Consider the following 17,898-nt stretch of genomic DNA (forward strand, 5'->3'; position numbering starts at 1 on the left):
GTATGTTTTTTAAAATTGTTTACCTTAGCATGAACTTTTTGACAAATTTGAGCCATTTTTTGGGGGGCTGACATCACTAAAGGGACCCCGTAACGGCTAGCCACATTTTTAAGATTGTGGGAAATTTTATGCATATACGGAACGACCACAATTCTTTTTTTGTCAAAAGCGGGCTTAGGTTTTTGAACTCCCTTCACTCTCTTGACCAGAGTTCCTACTACCTCAGTCAGCACCTGCATAGGAAAGCCCGAGGATGTCAGCCTCTCAATTTGTGCTTCAAAACTACATTGGAGGGTATGATAACAAGACTTATTTAAGGCGCTTGTAAGGCATGACATAGCTATACCCCTTTTAACGACTTTGGAGTGAGAGGACGTGTAGTTTAGGATGCCTTTCTTGGAACGAGGTGAAAAGGTCCAGCACAGGTGATTAGGTAGCAGAGAAAGCGAAAGGTCCAGAAATTGCAAAATTCCTTCCTTTGGCGTTTCACAGGTAAAGACAAGTCCCAAACCACATTTGTGGAAAATGTCCATTGTCTTACATACAACATCATTGTCGACCGTTTTTTTGTACACCAGCAAGAAGTCGTCGACATATCTAAACACTTTTGTGACAGTCGTGGAATCAATGGAAGACTCAATAGCACGGTCAACACCCGAAAGAAAAATATCGCTTAAAACCGGTGCTACACATGAGCCAATGCACACACCCGACTTTTGTAAATAAACCCCATTTTGCCACTCTATGAAAGTGGAACTAAGATAGAAATGGAGAAGTTCTAGGAAACTTTCCAACGTTATCCCACTTGAGTTCCGGAACGAAAGTTCATCATGTGACTCAATGCAGGACCTGACAGAGGCGAGCAAGGAATCATGGGGAAGCGAGTAGAAGAGGTCTTGAACATCCACGCTGAAGACACTGTGATTGTTAAAGTCATTTGTCTTCAGAAATTCAAGAACAGCCTCCGAATTGCTGATCAAAAAGGGGTCGTTAATTTTTAACCCTGAAAGGTGTTTCTGCAGATATGTCGATACTTGCCGTTGCCACGAACCTCTTTCAGTAACAATAGCTCGGAATGGGCATGCTTCCTTGTGTGTTTTGGCACTGAAGAAGATTTCTAAGTGCAGCTCTTCAGCTTTTCTGATGTTGGCAGCTAACTGTGTTAACGTGAGACGTTCGCACAGACTGAGAGCCTGGCTCTTCACTTTTTTCATCACAATCTGCACCTGCCGGAAGTTCTTTTGTACTGCTGCGCAGGCTTTTTCATTATACATGCCTTCAGGCATTATCACGAAGGAGCCTTCTTTATCGGCCTCCAAAACACGCTGTTGGTTGTCGACCAAGAAGTTAACCAGACGCATAGGATCCTGGGTCTGGACTTTCCCCGAGACAGAAATAGCGTCAACACATTCCGATATACATCGAGGTCGTATCTTCTCATCAGTCTTGTACGCCACCTTTCTTGCCAAAGTAAGTAGTTCCGGAGGGCGCAGATTCGGTTGAAGGCAAAACTTGGGGCCAAGATTCAAGGTTGATTGAAGGGAATGGGGTACCACAATATCCCCGAGGTTGGTAAATCTCCCTGCAGCTGTAAAAGGTTTTTTCTTCTTTTTGGGGAGGTTTTGTCGAACTCGCTGCCACAAAAACTCGGTAACATTACTCAATGTCCTATTCATTTCAGAAAAGGATCGTCGTTGCCGGTACGAATCGGCCCCAATTTCTATCTTAGTTCCACTTTCATAGAGTGGCAAAATGGGGTTTATTTACAAAAGTCGGGTGTGTGCATTGGCTCATGTGTAGCACCGGTTTTAAGCGATATTTTTCTTTCGGGTGTTGACCGTGCTATTGAGTCTTCCATTGATTCCACGACTGTCACAAAAGTGTTTAGATATGTCGACGACTTCTTGCTGGTGTACAAAAAAACGGTCGACAATGATGTTGTCTGTAAGACAATGGACATTTTCCACAAATGTGGTTTGGGACTTGTCTTTACCTGTGAAACGCCAAAGGAAGGAATTTTGCAATTTCTGGACCTTTCGCTTTCTCTGCTACCTAATCACCTGTGCTGGACCTTTTCACCTCGTTCCAAGAAAGGCATCCTAAACTACACGTCCTCTCACTCCAAAGTCGTTAAAAGGGGTATAGCTATGTCATGCCTTACAAGCGCCTTAAATAAGTCTTGTTATCATACCCTCCAATGTAGTTTTGAAGCACAAATTGAGAGGCTGACATCCTCGGGCTTTCCTATGCAGGTGCTGACTGAGGTAGTAGGAACTCTGGTCAAGAGAGTGAAGGGAGTTCAAAAACCTAAGCCCGCTTTTGACAAAAAAAGAATTGTGGTCTTCCCGTATATGCATAAAATTTCCCACAATCTTAAAAATGTGGCTAGCCGTTACGGGGTCCCTTTAGTGATGTCAGCCCCCCAAAAAATGGCTCAAATTTGTCAAAAAGTTCATGCTAAGGTAAACAATTTTAAAAAAACATACGTGTCACAAGAACCACTCCCACTTTTATGTGCCCTGCTCCCTGAGTGTAGTATATAGTATCCCTCTTTCATGTGGTAAAAGCTACGTTGGACAGACCGGACGGTGTGTGAACGACCGGCTACGAGAGCACAATCTCTCTCTAAAGTCTACGGTGGGGGGCCATCTACCCCTTCACTGTAAATCGTGTAATTGTACGCCATCCTTAGCGGACACCAAGATAATAGGCAGGTACCGGGAAAAACACACCAGAGAGATTTTTGAAGCTTTCATTATTCTAAGCATGGGCGAGCGATGTGTCAGCTTTCCGTCTGTGTCATTAACAGAGGAGGAAATTGCCTTTTTAAAATCATTTTCGTGTGGGTAATTTTAACAGTACCCCTCGAGCCCTCGGGCCTCTGGTCCCTCGTGCCTGTGTGGCCAACGCTCGAGCGGATTCCGCGTTCTGTACCACTTTCTTTTCTTCTTTCGTTAATACATGAGTTGTGAGTGTGCGCTTGTCTGTCGTCTACGTGTTCCTCTTCTCTGTCCTTGTCCCTGTGTGCGCAACTGTCACTATGTTCAATAACTACCAACTCGCCCAACTGTCTACTCTACTTCAGTCCTGACTGAGATGGTGTTGGTCTTTTTCATCAAGTGCATTGTAAATGCTGCCGTATCAAGTCGTGTCTTGATCATGGTTTTCAGTTGTGGTAGTAGCGGCTTGATCGATGTCATGGTACGAGTAAAGCGGATTTTATACTCCATGAAGCGTTTCTGGCGGGGATTCGCTGGGGCCCCGCCCGTAGTAGCGCTAGGAGGGTCGACCCGAAGGCATTTTTTCTTCTTTCTCTTGTTTGTAACGGGGTATATTCGGAGCTGTCATTGTCGTCCGCAGGCGCGCCGCCAGCTACGTCGCTCACCATATTCGTACCGTCAGTGGGCGTCAGCATCCCTTCTGTGCCGCAGGGCTTGCTCAGCATTGAAATATCGGATGGAATGGTGGTTGGATTTGACGCAAAGGCATTTCCCCTGTTGTTGCTACAGGAGCTATCGAGGCGTTACCGGCAGCCGAATTCTTCTTTCTCCGCGTCGATGCCTTGACCGTTGCAGAGGCATTGCCTGTTGAGTCTTCTAGAATGTTCTTAAAAATGTTGACCAGGCTTTCCTTTGAAATGCTCCGAAGCCAGGTCCGTAACGCTTGCTCTACGTCTAAGGTAGGGCAGGTCGGTAAGAGTGGAAGTTGCTCACTGATAGTGTGGGGTACGGTTGGAAGTGCCTGAGAAATCCGACAGTCCTTGTCCGCCGTGGCGGCGGCGGGCTTGGGTCCTGTGGCAGATCCTTTTGTTGTCGTGTCCATATCTTCAAGTCTTTGAATACAGGGGCCAGATGCCTCTAATACCTCTTCGAGGTTTCTCAAAGATGTGGCCGAGGTCGCCTGGCTGCCCATGTTTGTCTGAATTGCCTGGACGAGAGCGGTGGTAGGTTTAGGCCTAGCCGCTACGGTTCCGGTGCTTATTTTCGGACCCTCGAAATTCCCTTTTCGGGGACCTACAAGGGTCCATTGGCATGTCGGCTGGTTAGCTGGGGCGTCCTTGTCGTCGATATTGAGAGCGGCTGCGAAGGGGTGCCAAGACCCCTTCGAATTGGAGCAATGATTAGGCCTCAAGTAAGAGCTTACAAGAGCACGTCTGGTCTCCTCAAGAGCTGGACGTAGAATCCCATTTCTTGGAGGTTGCTCTCTTTTTCCGCTTCCGGCACCTGTCGTGTGCTTCGGTGTCGTCTCGTAATTATCTTGGAATGATTACCTCTCGCTAGGGTGATCCTGTTGGGAGTCCGAAACAGGAGCGGGAACAGGCCACTCAGACGATAGAGTCGATGTCGTAAATTGACGCCTGATTTTATCCATGTGACGGCGGGTTGATCCAGTTGCAGTCTTCTCCACCAACCAGGAGCGACTTCCAAGTATTTTAGTCAACTTTTCTTGGATCCATTTGGGGGTTCCTTTGAAGTTTAGGACATAGACTGCCTGTCCCTCTTGCAACACCCTGGACGGCGGTGTCTTTTCCGTGGCTCGTTCCTTGTGACTACTTTCTGGTCGAGAAAGGAGTCTACTGATGTTGGCAGTAAGCTCCCTGTTGAACATCAGGAATGCTGGTGTTTTTCCTGTCGAGCTGCAAACTGAGTTGTGTTGTTTGTACATGAATTCAGTAGAGAGCGACCCCGTTTTCTCTCTCCCCAAACTTTGCTTTAGTTCGTAACCCAAGCGCTCAGTTTGGACATTAGGCGCTGGATGGTACGGAGCGCTGGTTATAAACTTCACGCCATTCTTTACATAAAATTCTGTTATCTCCTTGGATACGAAGACGCTTTCGTTGTCGTAAACAATCTTGCGAGGCAGTCCAAAAGTTGGGAACATAGCTCAGAGTTCTCTGATGACCGCTGCAGATGTCACATTAGTTATGTTTTTGAACTTCGAGCCACTTTGTGTAGGCATTACAACGGCAGAGAACATGTTTCCTTCCAGGTGGCCTGCAAAGTCCAAAGTAGCCTCCTGGACTCCTGGCAGTTGGGGAAGCTGCCAACAGCTTCCTTTCTGTCGCGGTCGATGCCAGGCCACCACACATAACTGCGAGCAGATGACCTCATGGCCACAATTCCCTTGTGTCCAGCATGCACTAAATTCATAGCTTTAGGACGTGCCAAGGCCGGTATGACCATCCGAGATCCCCATAATGCACATCCACTTTGACAGAACATCGCTGCGCCTTTTTTTCCGTACGCGGTAAAGTCCTTTTCCGTGAGCTCATGAAGCTTGCCTTGCTGCACAGCCTCGTAGACGCGGGAAAGAATTGGATCCGCGCATGTCATGGCTACTATGTTCTCTGCTGTCAGCGGAGAGCTTGTCAAGGTTTCAATCATAAGGACGTCTCCTGGTGAGCAAGGCTTGTCGTCACTGTCGGGTTAAGGCAGACGGCTTAGAACGTCCGTCTTCTGGTGTCGTTTCCCAGGCCTGTACGAGTTTGTAATCGTACGCCGATAGTTTGACGCACCATCGCCGCATTCGGGGTAACAAACTTTGTGGTACCGGCTTTTGTGGTCCCAAGATGCCGAGCAGTGGTTGGTGATCGGTGACAATAACGACGCTTCTTCCGGCGATGTATTGGTGAAAGTGCCTCGCCCCGAACACCACAGCTAATCCTCCTCGATCAAACTGTGAGTAATTTTTCTCGGAATCCCCTAGAGCTCTTGACGCGAATGCGATTGGAGCTTCCCTGCCCTCGTGGTCGACTTCCGTAAGAACTGCGTCGACGCCATATGGTGACGCATCACAAAACAGAAGCAGTGGTTTTGACTCATCGTAGTGAGCCAACGTTGTCTTGTGAAGTACCAGATCTTTCAACTTCTGCAAAGCGAGGGCATGGCGCTCTTTCCCGTGCCTGGGGACGCTCTTCGCTAGTAGTCTGTACAGATCGCAGGCCACAGTAACTTGGTTTTCTAAGAACCTGTCGTAGAAGGAGAGCATTCTGAGGAACGACTGCAGCGTGGCTTTTGAGGTTGATTCTGGCAACTCCCTGAACGCCTTGATCTTGTCGTTCGTTGGATGAACACCAACCCCATCACTCGTGTGGCCCAGGTATGTCACCTCAGGAACGCCAAATAGGCACTTCTCACGGCTTGCTCGCAGGCCAACTTTTTAAAGTCTTGACAGGACAAGGTTCAGGCGCTGGGCGTTTTCTGCGGTTGTGGCACCGCTGGCAATGATGTCGTTCAGATACATGCTGACGCCGGATATCCCTACAAGTGTGGTCTCCATGCATTTCTGCGAAATGACTGGTGCTGTCGAGACGCCGAAAGGAAGCCGCTTGAGAAGATAAAAAACCCTTTATCGTGTTGATGGTAAGAACTTCAGCTGTGTTCTCGGTGATTTGAAACTCCTGGTATGCTTGAGCCAGGTCGATGGTGGAGAAAATTCTCCCTCCCCACAGTTTTGCGAGCACCTTTGTGACTGTCGACAGTGGATATGACGCCTTGAGCGTCACAGCGTTGACGGTGCTGCGGTAATCACCACATGACTGGTGCTGTTGTTTTTCGTCCTCACTACTGGAACGGGTGTTGCCCAATTCGAGTGCTGAATCTGTTCAAGGATGCCTTGTTCAGTGAGTCGTTGTAGCTCGGCTTCCGCCGCTTGTTTGAGCGCGAATGGCACAGTGCGAGCTCGTAGGAACTTGGGTGACGCGTTGTCTTCCAGTTGTAGGTTTACCCTCTGGCCGGTTCTAGCCGTTCAGGTTCCCGTCAAAAACGGACCCGACCCTTTCGATGGTGGCTGTCAGGCTGCCGTCAAACACCACCTGGTGCACGCCTTTGAGGCCAATTCATAGGGTTACAAATCAATTCCGCCAAGGAAGTTACATCCGGGGTGTTTCGTCACAAGAAGAGGCAAGTTCACTTTCAGTTTCTTGAACAAGACCATGACGTGAATTGTTCCCAGAGATTCGATGCCTTCCCCAGACCAGGTACGCAGAGCGATGTTATCGTGCGTAAATTCCGAAGGCTTCCTCGGCCGCCCTACTCGAAACGTTTGTCCGCTAATAAAAGAAAACGCCGCTCCCGAGTCCACCTCAAATCTGAGAGGAACACCCTGAGTTTCCAGGCTTATCATAACCTTCTCTGACGACTCCCGCCACGGTGTTACGGCGTACAGGTCGTCCAGCGTGCCTGACGGTTTCGTAAAGGGACCACGATTTTCCTATGGGTCGAGTGCCTGTCGGAGCTTTGGGCGTTTCTCTTTCTCTTGAAGCAAGCTTTCGAGATGTGTACCGTATTTTGCAGTACCGACACTGTGACGTCCGGAACTTGCAAGAACTAGGATTGTGGAGTTCTTCGCGGCAATAGCAGGGCGTGGACGACGGCGTCGTCTTCTCCTGGCGACGATGTGCCGGACGCGTTTTTTCCGCGTTGTTCATTTCTTGAAAATCTGCTTTTATTTGCCGCTGGTGGTCCTTGGCGCTCTCGGCTCGTACAGCAATGTCGAACACCTTGAGAAACGTTAGGTCGTGCTCCGCATACAGCCGCTGCTGGAGATTTTCATTTTGAAGACCGCAAACAAAACGATCGCACAACATTACGTTCATAGGTAACATCGTGGCGTTGCTGTTGTGACCGTGCTGACCGTGCCGTCGGCTGCACCAGCAGCTGGCGCTGAGACGGCGGGGCAAGCTATGCTAGTCATCGGAGTCATTTGAACGTTCCAAAAATCGCAGTCTGCTCCAGGTTTCTTAAGAGCAGCGACGTAAGCGGTCACTGACTCCTCAGGCTGTTGATCTCGAAGTTGTAACTTGGAAAGGCTGAACACTTCCGCCGGCCGGCGATCAAAATGTGCTTGGAGCAAATCCACGATCTCCACGAAAGTTGGAGATTTGGTAGCCACCAATGCCTTGACCGTTTCAAATCTGGAGGGACCGCACAGAGTTAGCAGAACGGCTCGCTTCTTCGTGCCATCCCTGATTCCGTCGGCCTCGAAGTAGTAGATGAGCCGCCCCGCCCAAGATGGCCAGCCCTTTCCCGAGAACGCTTCCATGGTGTCGTGAGTCGCCACCTTCTCAAAACCGCAGGTTCGTTTCTGTCACTCTTCGCGAATTGATAAATACAAGCTTTTCTGTCACCTTTAGAGTGTGGACGGTGCGTCCATCGCGGTTTTCGGTCCAGGAACAAGTGCCCGAGCTCTCCCTAGCAGGCGATTTTCACGAGCCTCGCGGCATGGTTAGTCCACCTGCCGGCGGCGCCGGTACATAGCAGCAATATCAACATCATCGCTGATAAAAGAAGTGCTACTTTGCAGTGCTTTATTGTGCCTGGGTAATTAGACGTGCAAATAAGGGCACCGTTGTATGCGGTACTCGAGTATCGCTAGTCGTAAAGACAGAAAAAACCCAACTCTAATTAAGTGTAACATGCACGTGGTTGCACTTTTTTTTTAAATGGTATAAAGCAACAAGTTATTGCAGATATGAAATTACCGGCTAAAGTGAATCCACCAAAAAAAGTAAAAAAAAAATCAAGGATAAATAGTTTTTCATAGGAGCAGTTTTTTTTTTAACTTCTTGTTTAACTTTTTTTAAACTTTTTGGGCTCGGTAAAAAATATGTTCAGGGTAGTGCAATGCTATATGTTTTTAAATGTACAAGAAACGGCATATTCAGGAGAAAGTTTCAGTTTGAAGGTTTAATTTGAAAGGGTCCAAAAGATTCGCCGAAAAATGCCTTATTACGAAAGAATTGCTCAAAAAGACAAGTTTGCCCGCTTATTTCTTTTTAAGTATTAGATGAGATCAAATAAATTTGATTATTTATAGTATCAAAGCTTTTGTGGGTTCGGCATGAAACATTTGATAAGGTAGAAAATTATATTGTTTATTCGATTTGCCTTCAAAGTTGCATCAACGCGCAATTAGGAAAATCCTGTTTTGAACCTCCGATTTTTTCTCACCAATACCAAACGGCTTCTTGCAAAAGTAAGGTTTTTACCATTGAGTGGACACATTTCTCTGCCGCATAATAATTTTAATTGAAAACAAGTCGGCGTGACTCAGTGGCGCCTTTGGTGGTAGTTTTTTCATCCTCTCCAAACTTCGGCCTAAGTTTCGTGGCCAGTAGCGTATTGAAGGACTTTGGTGAAACTCACACTTCGTCGCAATGGATGCGTTGACTTGGAGCGTTTGCTTGAACCATCGTAAGCTGAAGTGGTGTAAATGTTCAGAGTTATAGGTTACTTCAGTACTTACCGCTGCTGTGAGACAAGCCTGTCCGTCCATTTGTGGGGGCGCAATTCTGTGCAGTCAAGGAACATACTTTCTTGATGAGTAATGAACAGTAATGCCTAAAGGGATGGTTCTCGCATTTGTGAGTGTCTGTACCTGAGTTCGTTGCCTAAACCCTTACAACGAGAAAACACACTGGCGCCATCTATCAGGCAGCGCTGAAACTGCGCATCACTAGACTGGAGCTCATGCAATATGGGGGATATCTAATCAAAGAGAATTGGTTGCTTATAAGTAGTAACATTGCTAAGAATAGTTGAATGTCACGGTAAAAGAACAGTGTGTAAAAGCTTATTAAAATACAAACGCAAATCCAAAGGGTTCTGGGCCTACCTAATACATGCCGCCGATGTGTCAGTGTGCCAGTGTGTTAAGCGGTTAGATGTAACAACGCAATTCAACACAGTCAAACGCAAATGAACCGTGCTTTGGTTTGACCAGCGCTACAAATACCAAATGTGCTCCGGATACATAGCAAAGACACATTTTTGTTTTAGCTCAACCAATTTTCCGCAGCATTACTTGTTCCCGAAGATGTTTTTTTAGCCACTTAGTAACGCTGAGGCGTATATTAAGAATAGTCATTCAGGCATCTCTAACATGTCTTTCTGATTAGCATTTCTCCTTTGTTTGCTTGGTGGCTAGAGGCAATTCGAGTGGCAAGTGCCTTGTAGACGTGATACGCAAACCCTTGTACTCAAGGGTCTGCTTTTCACGACTGTAAGGCCCTCGTGCACGGCAGTATGTAGCGGGACTGGGAATGCTCAGTGCCATCTGTTCTTCATCTGTGACTTCGAAAGTGTACTGTACTTTCAAGACCTCGTGTATAGCCTGAAAAGGTACATTTCAGACTGAAATTGTTTTTTCTATAAACTCTGTACCTGCGGCATAGTCTTCCCTCACTCCATAGTCTGCACTTTTTGCATACTGAGTCCATAGTTCATATCTGGTGCACAGTCTGCACCTAAAACAATTATCGTACCAAGCGCACCTACCAAAATGACTGGTTTATTCGCGTACAAAGAAGCTCGCATGATGCATCAATCATCATTATTATATTCTGCCACTCGCAAAATCTGTTATATCTTGCATGATGAAGGATAATGAAAAAATTGCATTTGTAGATAGTCCGCACCGAGCCACAATTCAACTCATTAACACGTATAATCCGCTGACTCTAGTCCGAAAAACAAAGTACGCTACATGGTTTGAATGCAGGTACTCTGGAAGAATCCGGAGATGCAGCCTGCTATCGAATGGCCCTCTCGGGGTAACGTCACCTTCTCCGACTACAGCGTAGCCTTCCGCGACGACGCTGACCCCGTCCTGCGTCACGTCAACTTTCAAGCACAAGGCGGGTAAAAGGTGAGTCTACCAGTGCATACGGTACTCATCCAGAAAGTTCTGGCTTAAGCTGCACACTGGGGCCAGTTTAAACCAGCTTGAGGGCAAGGCCTGCACTATGTCTCCTTTTGCCCTTTGACGTCATCACCAGTGTTCAGCGTGTTCACCGCTTGTGACTGGTCGGGGGTCCACTTACCATGACGTAATGAACATGCCTTCTATTTTGTGTGTTATTTCTGCGGTACAACTAATAATTTGGAACAATCAAAAAAACTTCGGCGATTATAGCCACCGCGCTGATCGCTCTTGGTTGCGCGAATTCAAATATCCTCCGATTGCGCGTAGAGTACGCCAGGAGTGACGTGCGCTCGTGTCCAATCCGAAAGGCGAAGTCGGCCGTACTGTAGTGACGTCATTGCCTAAAACATTAGCGATTAGGTGAGGTGCATGGTCTGTGTGCATCCGCGTAGCATTGGACTGATGTCTTGAAATGTATCCCTTTCAGGTCGGTCTTGTTATGGAGGACCGGTGCCGGCAAGTCCACCCTTGCCCTCTCGATATTCAGGATGATCGAACCCAAGACAGGGACCATTGTAGTAGACAACGTGGACATCAGCAAGATTGGATTGCACGACCTTCGCCTCGAGATGACCATCATTCCTCAGGTAGATGGATGACGCAACGTGCTCAGCGCGTTTTTTAGGCTCTCATCTTGGTTCAAAATAGATTTCGCTCCGCACAACCTGCGATGCAACCATCCAAACTACGAGTTCGCACTTAAAACATAAACGGCATGCCTTGGTGGCCCCGGCTTCGGATATCCATACATATCGCTGTAGAAGCAACGTCTTCTTTTGTGTTAATTGAAAGCCATTTTTACCTGTATTTTTGTAACAGAATTATTCGCATGCCTTCCTTTCTGTTCATTCGAGCACACGGATGTGGAAGGGACGCATCTTGGCGGTTCTTTTAGTGTTGTTTGGGCAGAACAAATAGCAAAAGGGAAAAGTTAAAGGGACGCGGAAACTTGGTGAGCAGTAAGAATGCTCGCAAGCAACGTCGGCGCACATTTTCGCCGTGTCTTCTTTTCCCGCTTCGTGATTCAATGGCGGTTTATACAATGGTGTTTGTGTATGACCGGCTATGTGAACTCTCACTGCGTCCGCAAGGATGCGTTTTGCGGACCTCAATATTTATGGCAACCATTTCGTCATATATGCGGTCATAAATGTTTGTAATGCAGTCGCTCACACCAAGACCAAAATGTCTGAACCAACCTTCAGTGTTCCATCTTATAATAGCGTGAACCCGCGCATAAAAAAAAAAATAGAAACTCCCTTTCAGTTTTGTTGTTAAAGCGAAGGTAGGGTAAGAAAATGTTATGTGTTATTGTGTAGAAAATGTGTACACGTGTGGAGACTGCATGGCCCAAATAGTAGCTGGGTGCCATCTTCTGCGGTAAAAATGTAAATCCGACTTCCTCAGAGCTTGTTGGAGTGTGAAAAGCAGTAGACGAAGAGCGCGGAAAACAATCATCTAAAACGCGTCAGCGGGGAGTAGTACTCTTGCCAGATCGCGGCAAAAGAGAACTAAACGTTCGAAGATATACCTCAACCCGTTGCTGCCGTTGCGGTAAAGTGAGCAACGGAGCGTCTGCTTCTTTTTCGCTGCTTTTCTGTCACTTTCCTTTCGGGTTTTCGTCTGTGATATATATAGAGAGAGAAAGCTTATTTGATGACCCTTAGTTTAGGGTTTCAAGGGAACATCCAGGAGGAGGCCAGTAAAAGAGGGACGTGGAGAGGGGGGTCGGCAAAGGGTTGGGAGCCTCATCTAATGCTTTGAGGTCCTCTTCGATCGTGACGACTTGATGAAGGGCATCAAAGATGGCGGGAGAGAGTTGATTATTTGTTGGAGACAGCCAGCCTTGCCATGGGGTGGGTCGGAGCCTGGGAGCGAGCGTTTAATATGTAGAGCGGATGGATGATTGTGCTTGGGAGCAGTACGTGCCGGTATGTGTGCTCGTTGTTGGGGTGGCCAGGACAGAAGGGGCATTTGGTTGTTCCTTGAACGCCTCGGAGGAGATGAGTGTAGTTTAGGGAGGGTACAGCGTAGGTTTGAGCTCGATGTAGGGTGGTAGCGTGTCGTCGGGAAATGGTGAGTGGCGGTGCTACATGTGTGAATCTGGTTTTGCGGTATTTTCGGAGTGTATTGGCGCGTTGTTAATGTTTTTCGGTGTGTTCTAGTGGCGGCTCATGGGATTTAGGGCAGGTGAACACAGGTCCCGGAACGGACGTGACTCGGGAAATCCAATGTGCTCGTTCGCTGCGTGGGGTCAGAACGTGGCCAAGAATCCAGTGGATACTGAAGTGGAGGGTGGGAGTGGTGTCGAGAGCCGCGCGGAGCTCGTGTGACATGTGGTTGGTGATCTGACTGTGTTGAAAGGCACGGAGTTCCTATTGAAGTCGCTCAGAATTGCAACAGAAGTGTTTCCTTCGTCGAAGTGGGCGACGGCACTTTGGGGAAGCCAGGAGCCCGCTTGTTTCACGGAGCAGAGCGCCACTATATGACGAAACACGTGATGCTTTCCCACCCGCCGGGAGTAGTGTGGATCCACTCGAAGAATATGTTCGGCCGGCTGTTCAATCAATGAGGAGACGAGCACTGCGTCAATGTTTAGTCGGTAGTCGGCTTATCGACTTCCGTTCAAGGTTGAATAACGGAAATGGTTAGGTGGTACACATTCTGTGTTAGAAAATAAACAACAAAAAAACGGCTGTCGTAGTTATCTTTCGTGGGTTACGTTCAGTATTGAACAGCGTACACGCTAGGAGGCAAACATCATTGCATATTCATTTGCCCGCTGCACAATCTCCTGGAAGCCTTGGGAGCATGCAACTTTGCTGGCAAAAGCGGAGCCTACAAGTGGGATAGATAGGATTACGTACGAAAAGCAAGTGTTCCGAAAAGCGTCTTCCGCGCATCGGAAAGCACGGAGGTGTACGTCAATCTCCGAGCAACAAAGAGAACGCACAGGTAACGCGCGATGATGAGGTAGCCAAGCGTGCGTCGCCATTGGCTGAGATCGGAGAGAAAACAAAGGCACGTGGGTGCGTCTGAACGGTAAAACACTTATAGAAAGTTATGAGGCGATTACGTTGCACGCGTTAAGCGTTCTACCATCACAAGCGTTTAGCGATGCTTTGAGTTTCCAGACGTCAGACGTCTATACGTTCACGGCGCACTTCATCAGATAGTTCAACGCGTACCATGTGTACTCGATAGTTGCTCCTGAAAATGAAGAAACACTATCGCTAAACGGGCCGATAAACCTGGCGATCTTCCGGAGCCTTCCACGCTCCCAGCTCGTCTCCCTCAGCGCGCAAAGATGGTCGAGCTCCTCCTCACCCACCCCTCTGGTCACGTGACCTCCCCGTTAACCAATCAGCGTCGAGCACATCACTCTTCCTTTCTCACGTGTCATCCACTGTGTGTCGAGTCTCCCGGCCACGCTTTTATCCAGGCTTCATGAAATGTCAAACATCTAGGCAAAGAACGTTTCGCGCTAACTAACGCACGAGGAGCGCAGGCAGCGAACAAACTTGCACGCCGTATAAGATGCCATGAAAATCCGTGAAGCTAGCGCCACGTAATGCCAAGCTGCAATTCTCCGAACCACTCTTTTCATTTTGTTTTTCTTGGGCCTCGCTGCGTAGGGGGGGGGGGGGGGAGCAGGATCAATGGTAGAGTGGTAGCAAATACAGGAGGTGTGTAAAAATTCCACGTCTTCTGTGACATTTACCAGGATATGTAATCCGATAGCATACAGGATGCTTTGCTCCTCTTCCAACGCCCTTCGAGCTCGGCGCTCTCGGTATGCCTGAGCTAGGCGCTGTTTGCGGTTCCATGTTCCCTAAAGAGACCTTTTTTCTTCTTTTTTTTTTTCGAAAGTGCCCGCCGTCTAGTGGTTGCTGCGCTAATTAACCGAGTCGGCGTTTCTTTGGGCACATGCTCGGAGTACGTATTGGACACGGGGGCTATGTCAGCGTTCGGCCACGACTCGGATCCAATCATACGCTTCGAGCCACGAAACATTTACGACTGCCATTGTTGCTTGATGGAGTTTTAAAAAGGGCATATTGAGCTGGTGCGTAATTACACACCAATTCAGCTTCCCCCCTTAAATTTAGCTATCGAGCCGCAGCGGAAGGACACATACGATCTGACGCTTTGGTAACCCTAGAAATGCTATAATATCTAAAACTTTATACAAATTTTGTAATAAATGAAAAAAACGTGGTTCGGAGAATAGTTGCTTGCTATTCATAAACGCTAACTTCATTTGTTTTTTGTAGACAGCCGTTTCTGCCTTTGACACATACTCCTCGGGCACGTCACCGCCGAGCAAGCAATGACGCACACCTTTCTGTTTCTTCAGATGCTCCTGGCGCTGGTTCTTCCGCCGACGTTCGTAGCAGAACGGTCCGATGGCAGCGACAACGAGTGGAGGATTTGTTTTCCGAAGCACGGACCGACACCAGCACCTGCACCGTGTACCTCGCCAAATCTGGACACATCACCGTACTTCATCTGGCAACCGGGGACAGCCCCGGCTGAACAGTGCCTACAAAAGGAGCTCTCGCTGACCGGCCAGTTGGGGCACGTCACCGCCGAGCAAGCAATGATGTACACCCTTCTGTTTCTTCAGGTTAGTTACCTCGACAATGCACGATGTTTTCGCACTAGTGACCACTGTTTGATTATGGTGTTGTGCCCCAACGACGACGTTCGCCACTACTTAAGATTGCTTTCCCGCTTTTGTATCGAGTGCTGTTACATTGTTTCGCTCTCGCAAATGCTTTTGGTAATGTCGGGAGACGTTCAATCAAACCCAGGCCGAAATACCGAAGCTATTGCTAACATTCTATCTACTGTTCAGCGAATTGAGGCTACTCAGGGCGACATGCTGGCTAAGGTTATGGCTGTCCAAAATGAACAAAAAAGTAAAAATGCTTTCGTAGGTCAGCTGTCAGCGAGAGTAACTGCTATTGAGGCGGAACTGGCCGAGGCAAAAGCTGTGTCAGGCGCTACACCAAAGGCCGGAATGTCGGCTGAGATAGCTAACATTCAAAAACAATGTGATGAACACCAAAACCGACTTCGACGGTGTAATCTGTTATTTTTTGGCTGCCCTGACGCTCTGAACGAAACTTGGAGTCAATCGGAAAAAAATTGTACTTGGTTTCTGCTCAGAAAAACTGGGCATCCAGCTGGACCCCTCCAATCTAGAACGGTCGCACCGCTTAGGTAAATTTCATGATGGCAAGAACGGACCTATTACCGTCAAATTTTCTCGTTTTAAGGACAAAGAGAGTATAATGGTTTCCGGGTTTAAGCTGAAAGGAAGCGATTTTGCTGTCCGCGACGATTTTTCCGCTTCAGTGCGACAATCTCGAGCCAAACTTTTTGAGTACGGAAAGAGCCTTAACGTATCTTTTAACGTGCGCTTTGATAAATTACACATCGGTAACAAAGGCTATTTTTTTTATCAAGATTCACAGTCTGTTGTCGAGCTAAAGGCATAGCAAACAAAGCAAAAAGCTAAGGGAAAGATCATCAGTTCCCGCCACAGTGAACCGCGCGATAAAAACCAACTACATTCTGTTCTTTTTACCAACATTCGAAGTGTGATACCGAAGCGCGATGATCTTTGTGCCGTCATGGCGGACAGTGAATCCGATATCGTAGTCCTAACAGAAACATGGCTTCATCCTAGTATTTATGACAAAGAAGTATTACCCCATAAGGATGGCTGGAACATTTTTCGCCATGACAGAGCCATTCGTAGAGGGGGTGGTGTACTTATAGCTATATAAAAAAAGTATTTCTTGCTTTGATGTTACGATTTCAAATAGAAGCATCAAATTTTCTGCGGTATGTGTTTGCACGCCATCCAATAAAATCGTTATGGCTGTATGTTACAGACCACCTGACTGTGATTCATCGTTCACCATCACTCTTTTGCTCCATATTAGTTGATATTAAAAACCGTTTCCCAAAAGCTGACTTGTTGCTTTTTGGTGATTTTAATCTTCCACTAATCGATTGGGTCAATGTATTGTCTAATGGGTCACGCACATCGACAGAATTTCTTGACATGTGTCAAACCTTTAATCTGACGCAGGTGGTTAACCAACCGACATGTTCTGGTAACATTCTCGACCTCATTTTAACTACATCACCGGACATTGTAAAAACAGTAAGTCATTGTAACGGTTTGAGCGACCATAGTATCCTTCACGTTGACCTGCCGTTCCCGGTATTTCTCAAAAACCCAATCTGTAAAATTATTCACGATTATAATAAAGCCGCCTACGTAGCAATGAACAATGATTTATCAAATTTCTATAGCTTGTACGTAACCGAATTCTCGATAAGATCTGTTGAGGAAAACTGGGTACTTTACAAGAATAAAATAAGTGATCTGGTTAGATTATACGTCCCTACTTTACGTATTAGGACGGACTCTTCGAATCCATGGTATAATAAAGCGCTCCGGTCATTGTGCAATAGGAAAAAAACGACTGTTTGCAAGGGCAAAACGAACTAACTTATCTGTTGCCTGGGACGCTTATTACACTACGCTCAAAAACTATACCAAAACCATTAAGCTATCTAAAATTTTTTTTTTCCCAGGACTTGCCCGCAACCTTGCAAAAAAATATTTAAAAAAAATTCTGGAAGCTTATGTCACCTAAAAGTGGCCACGTAATTATCAATCTGAAGGATACTGCTGGTGAGCCTGTACCGGAGAGGGAGTGCGCTGTAGTGCTTAATGACTACTTTTCTTCTGTGTTTACCTCTGAATCCCCACAAAATGTTCCAACTGTCCCTGAAGAGTGTTATGATCCCATGTCGTTGATTACTGTTAACTCATCCGGTATTACTAAGCAAATAGAAAAACTACCGCTCACTTCCTCAGCAGGCCCAGACAATATTAAGGCAAAGATCTTAAAAAATACAGCCAACGTTTCCGGTGAAATTCTCAGTCTCATGTTTAATCAATCTTTTTCCGAGAGTTGTCTGCCTTCCGACTGGAAGATTGGGAGGATCGCCCCAGTCCACAAACAGGGAACTCGATCTTCCGCCTCGAACTATCGTCCCATCTCTCTAACCTGCATTGCGTCAAAACTTTTTGAGCACATCTTGTATTCTAACATCATGTCTCACCTAACGTCAAATAATTTTTTCTTCAGGCAGCAGCACGGTTTTCGT

At 47.1% G+C, this 17,898-nt stretch overlaps 1 pseudogene; it reads left to right on the top strand.

Moving 5' to 3' along the window:
- The window catches only part of LOC121834208, a 70,314-nt pseudogene that overhangs the window by 13,120 nt on the left and 39,296 nt on the right, over positions 1 to 17,898 (top strand).

Source organism: Ixodes scapularis, unplaced genomic scaffold (genome assembly GCF_016920785.2).
Source record: "Ixodes scapularis isolate PalLabHiFi unplaced genomic scaffold, ASM1692078v2 ptg000597l_1___fragment_2___debris__unscaffolded, whole genome shotgun sequence".
NCBI lineage: Eukaryota > Metazoa > Arthropoda > Arachnida > Ixodida > Ixodidae > Ixodes > Ixodes scapularis.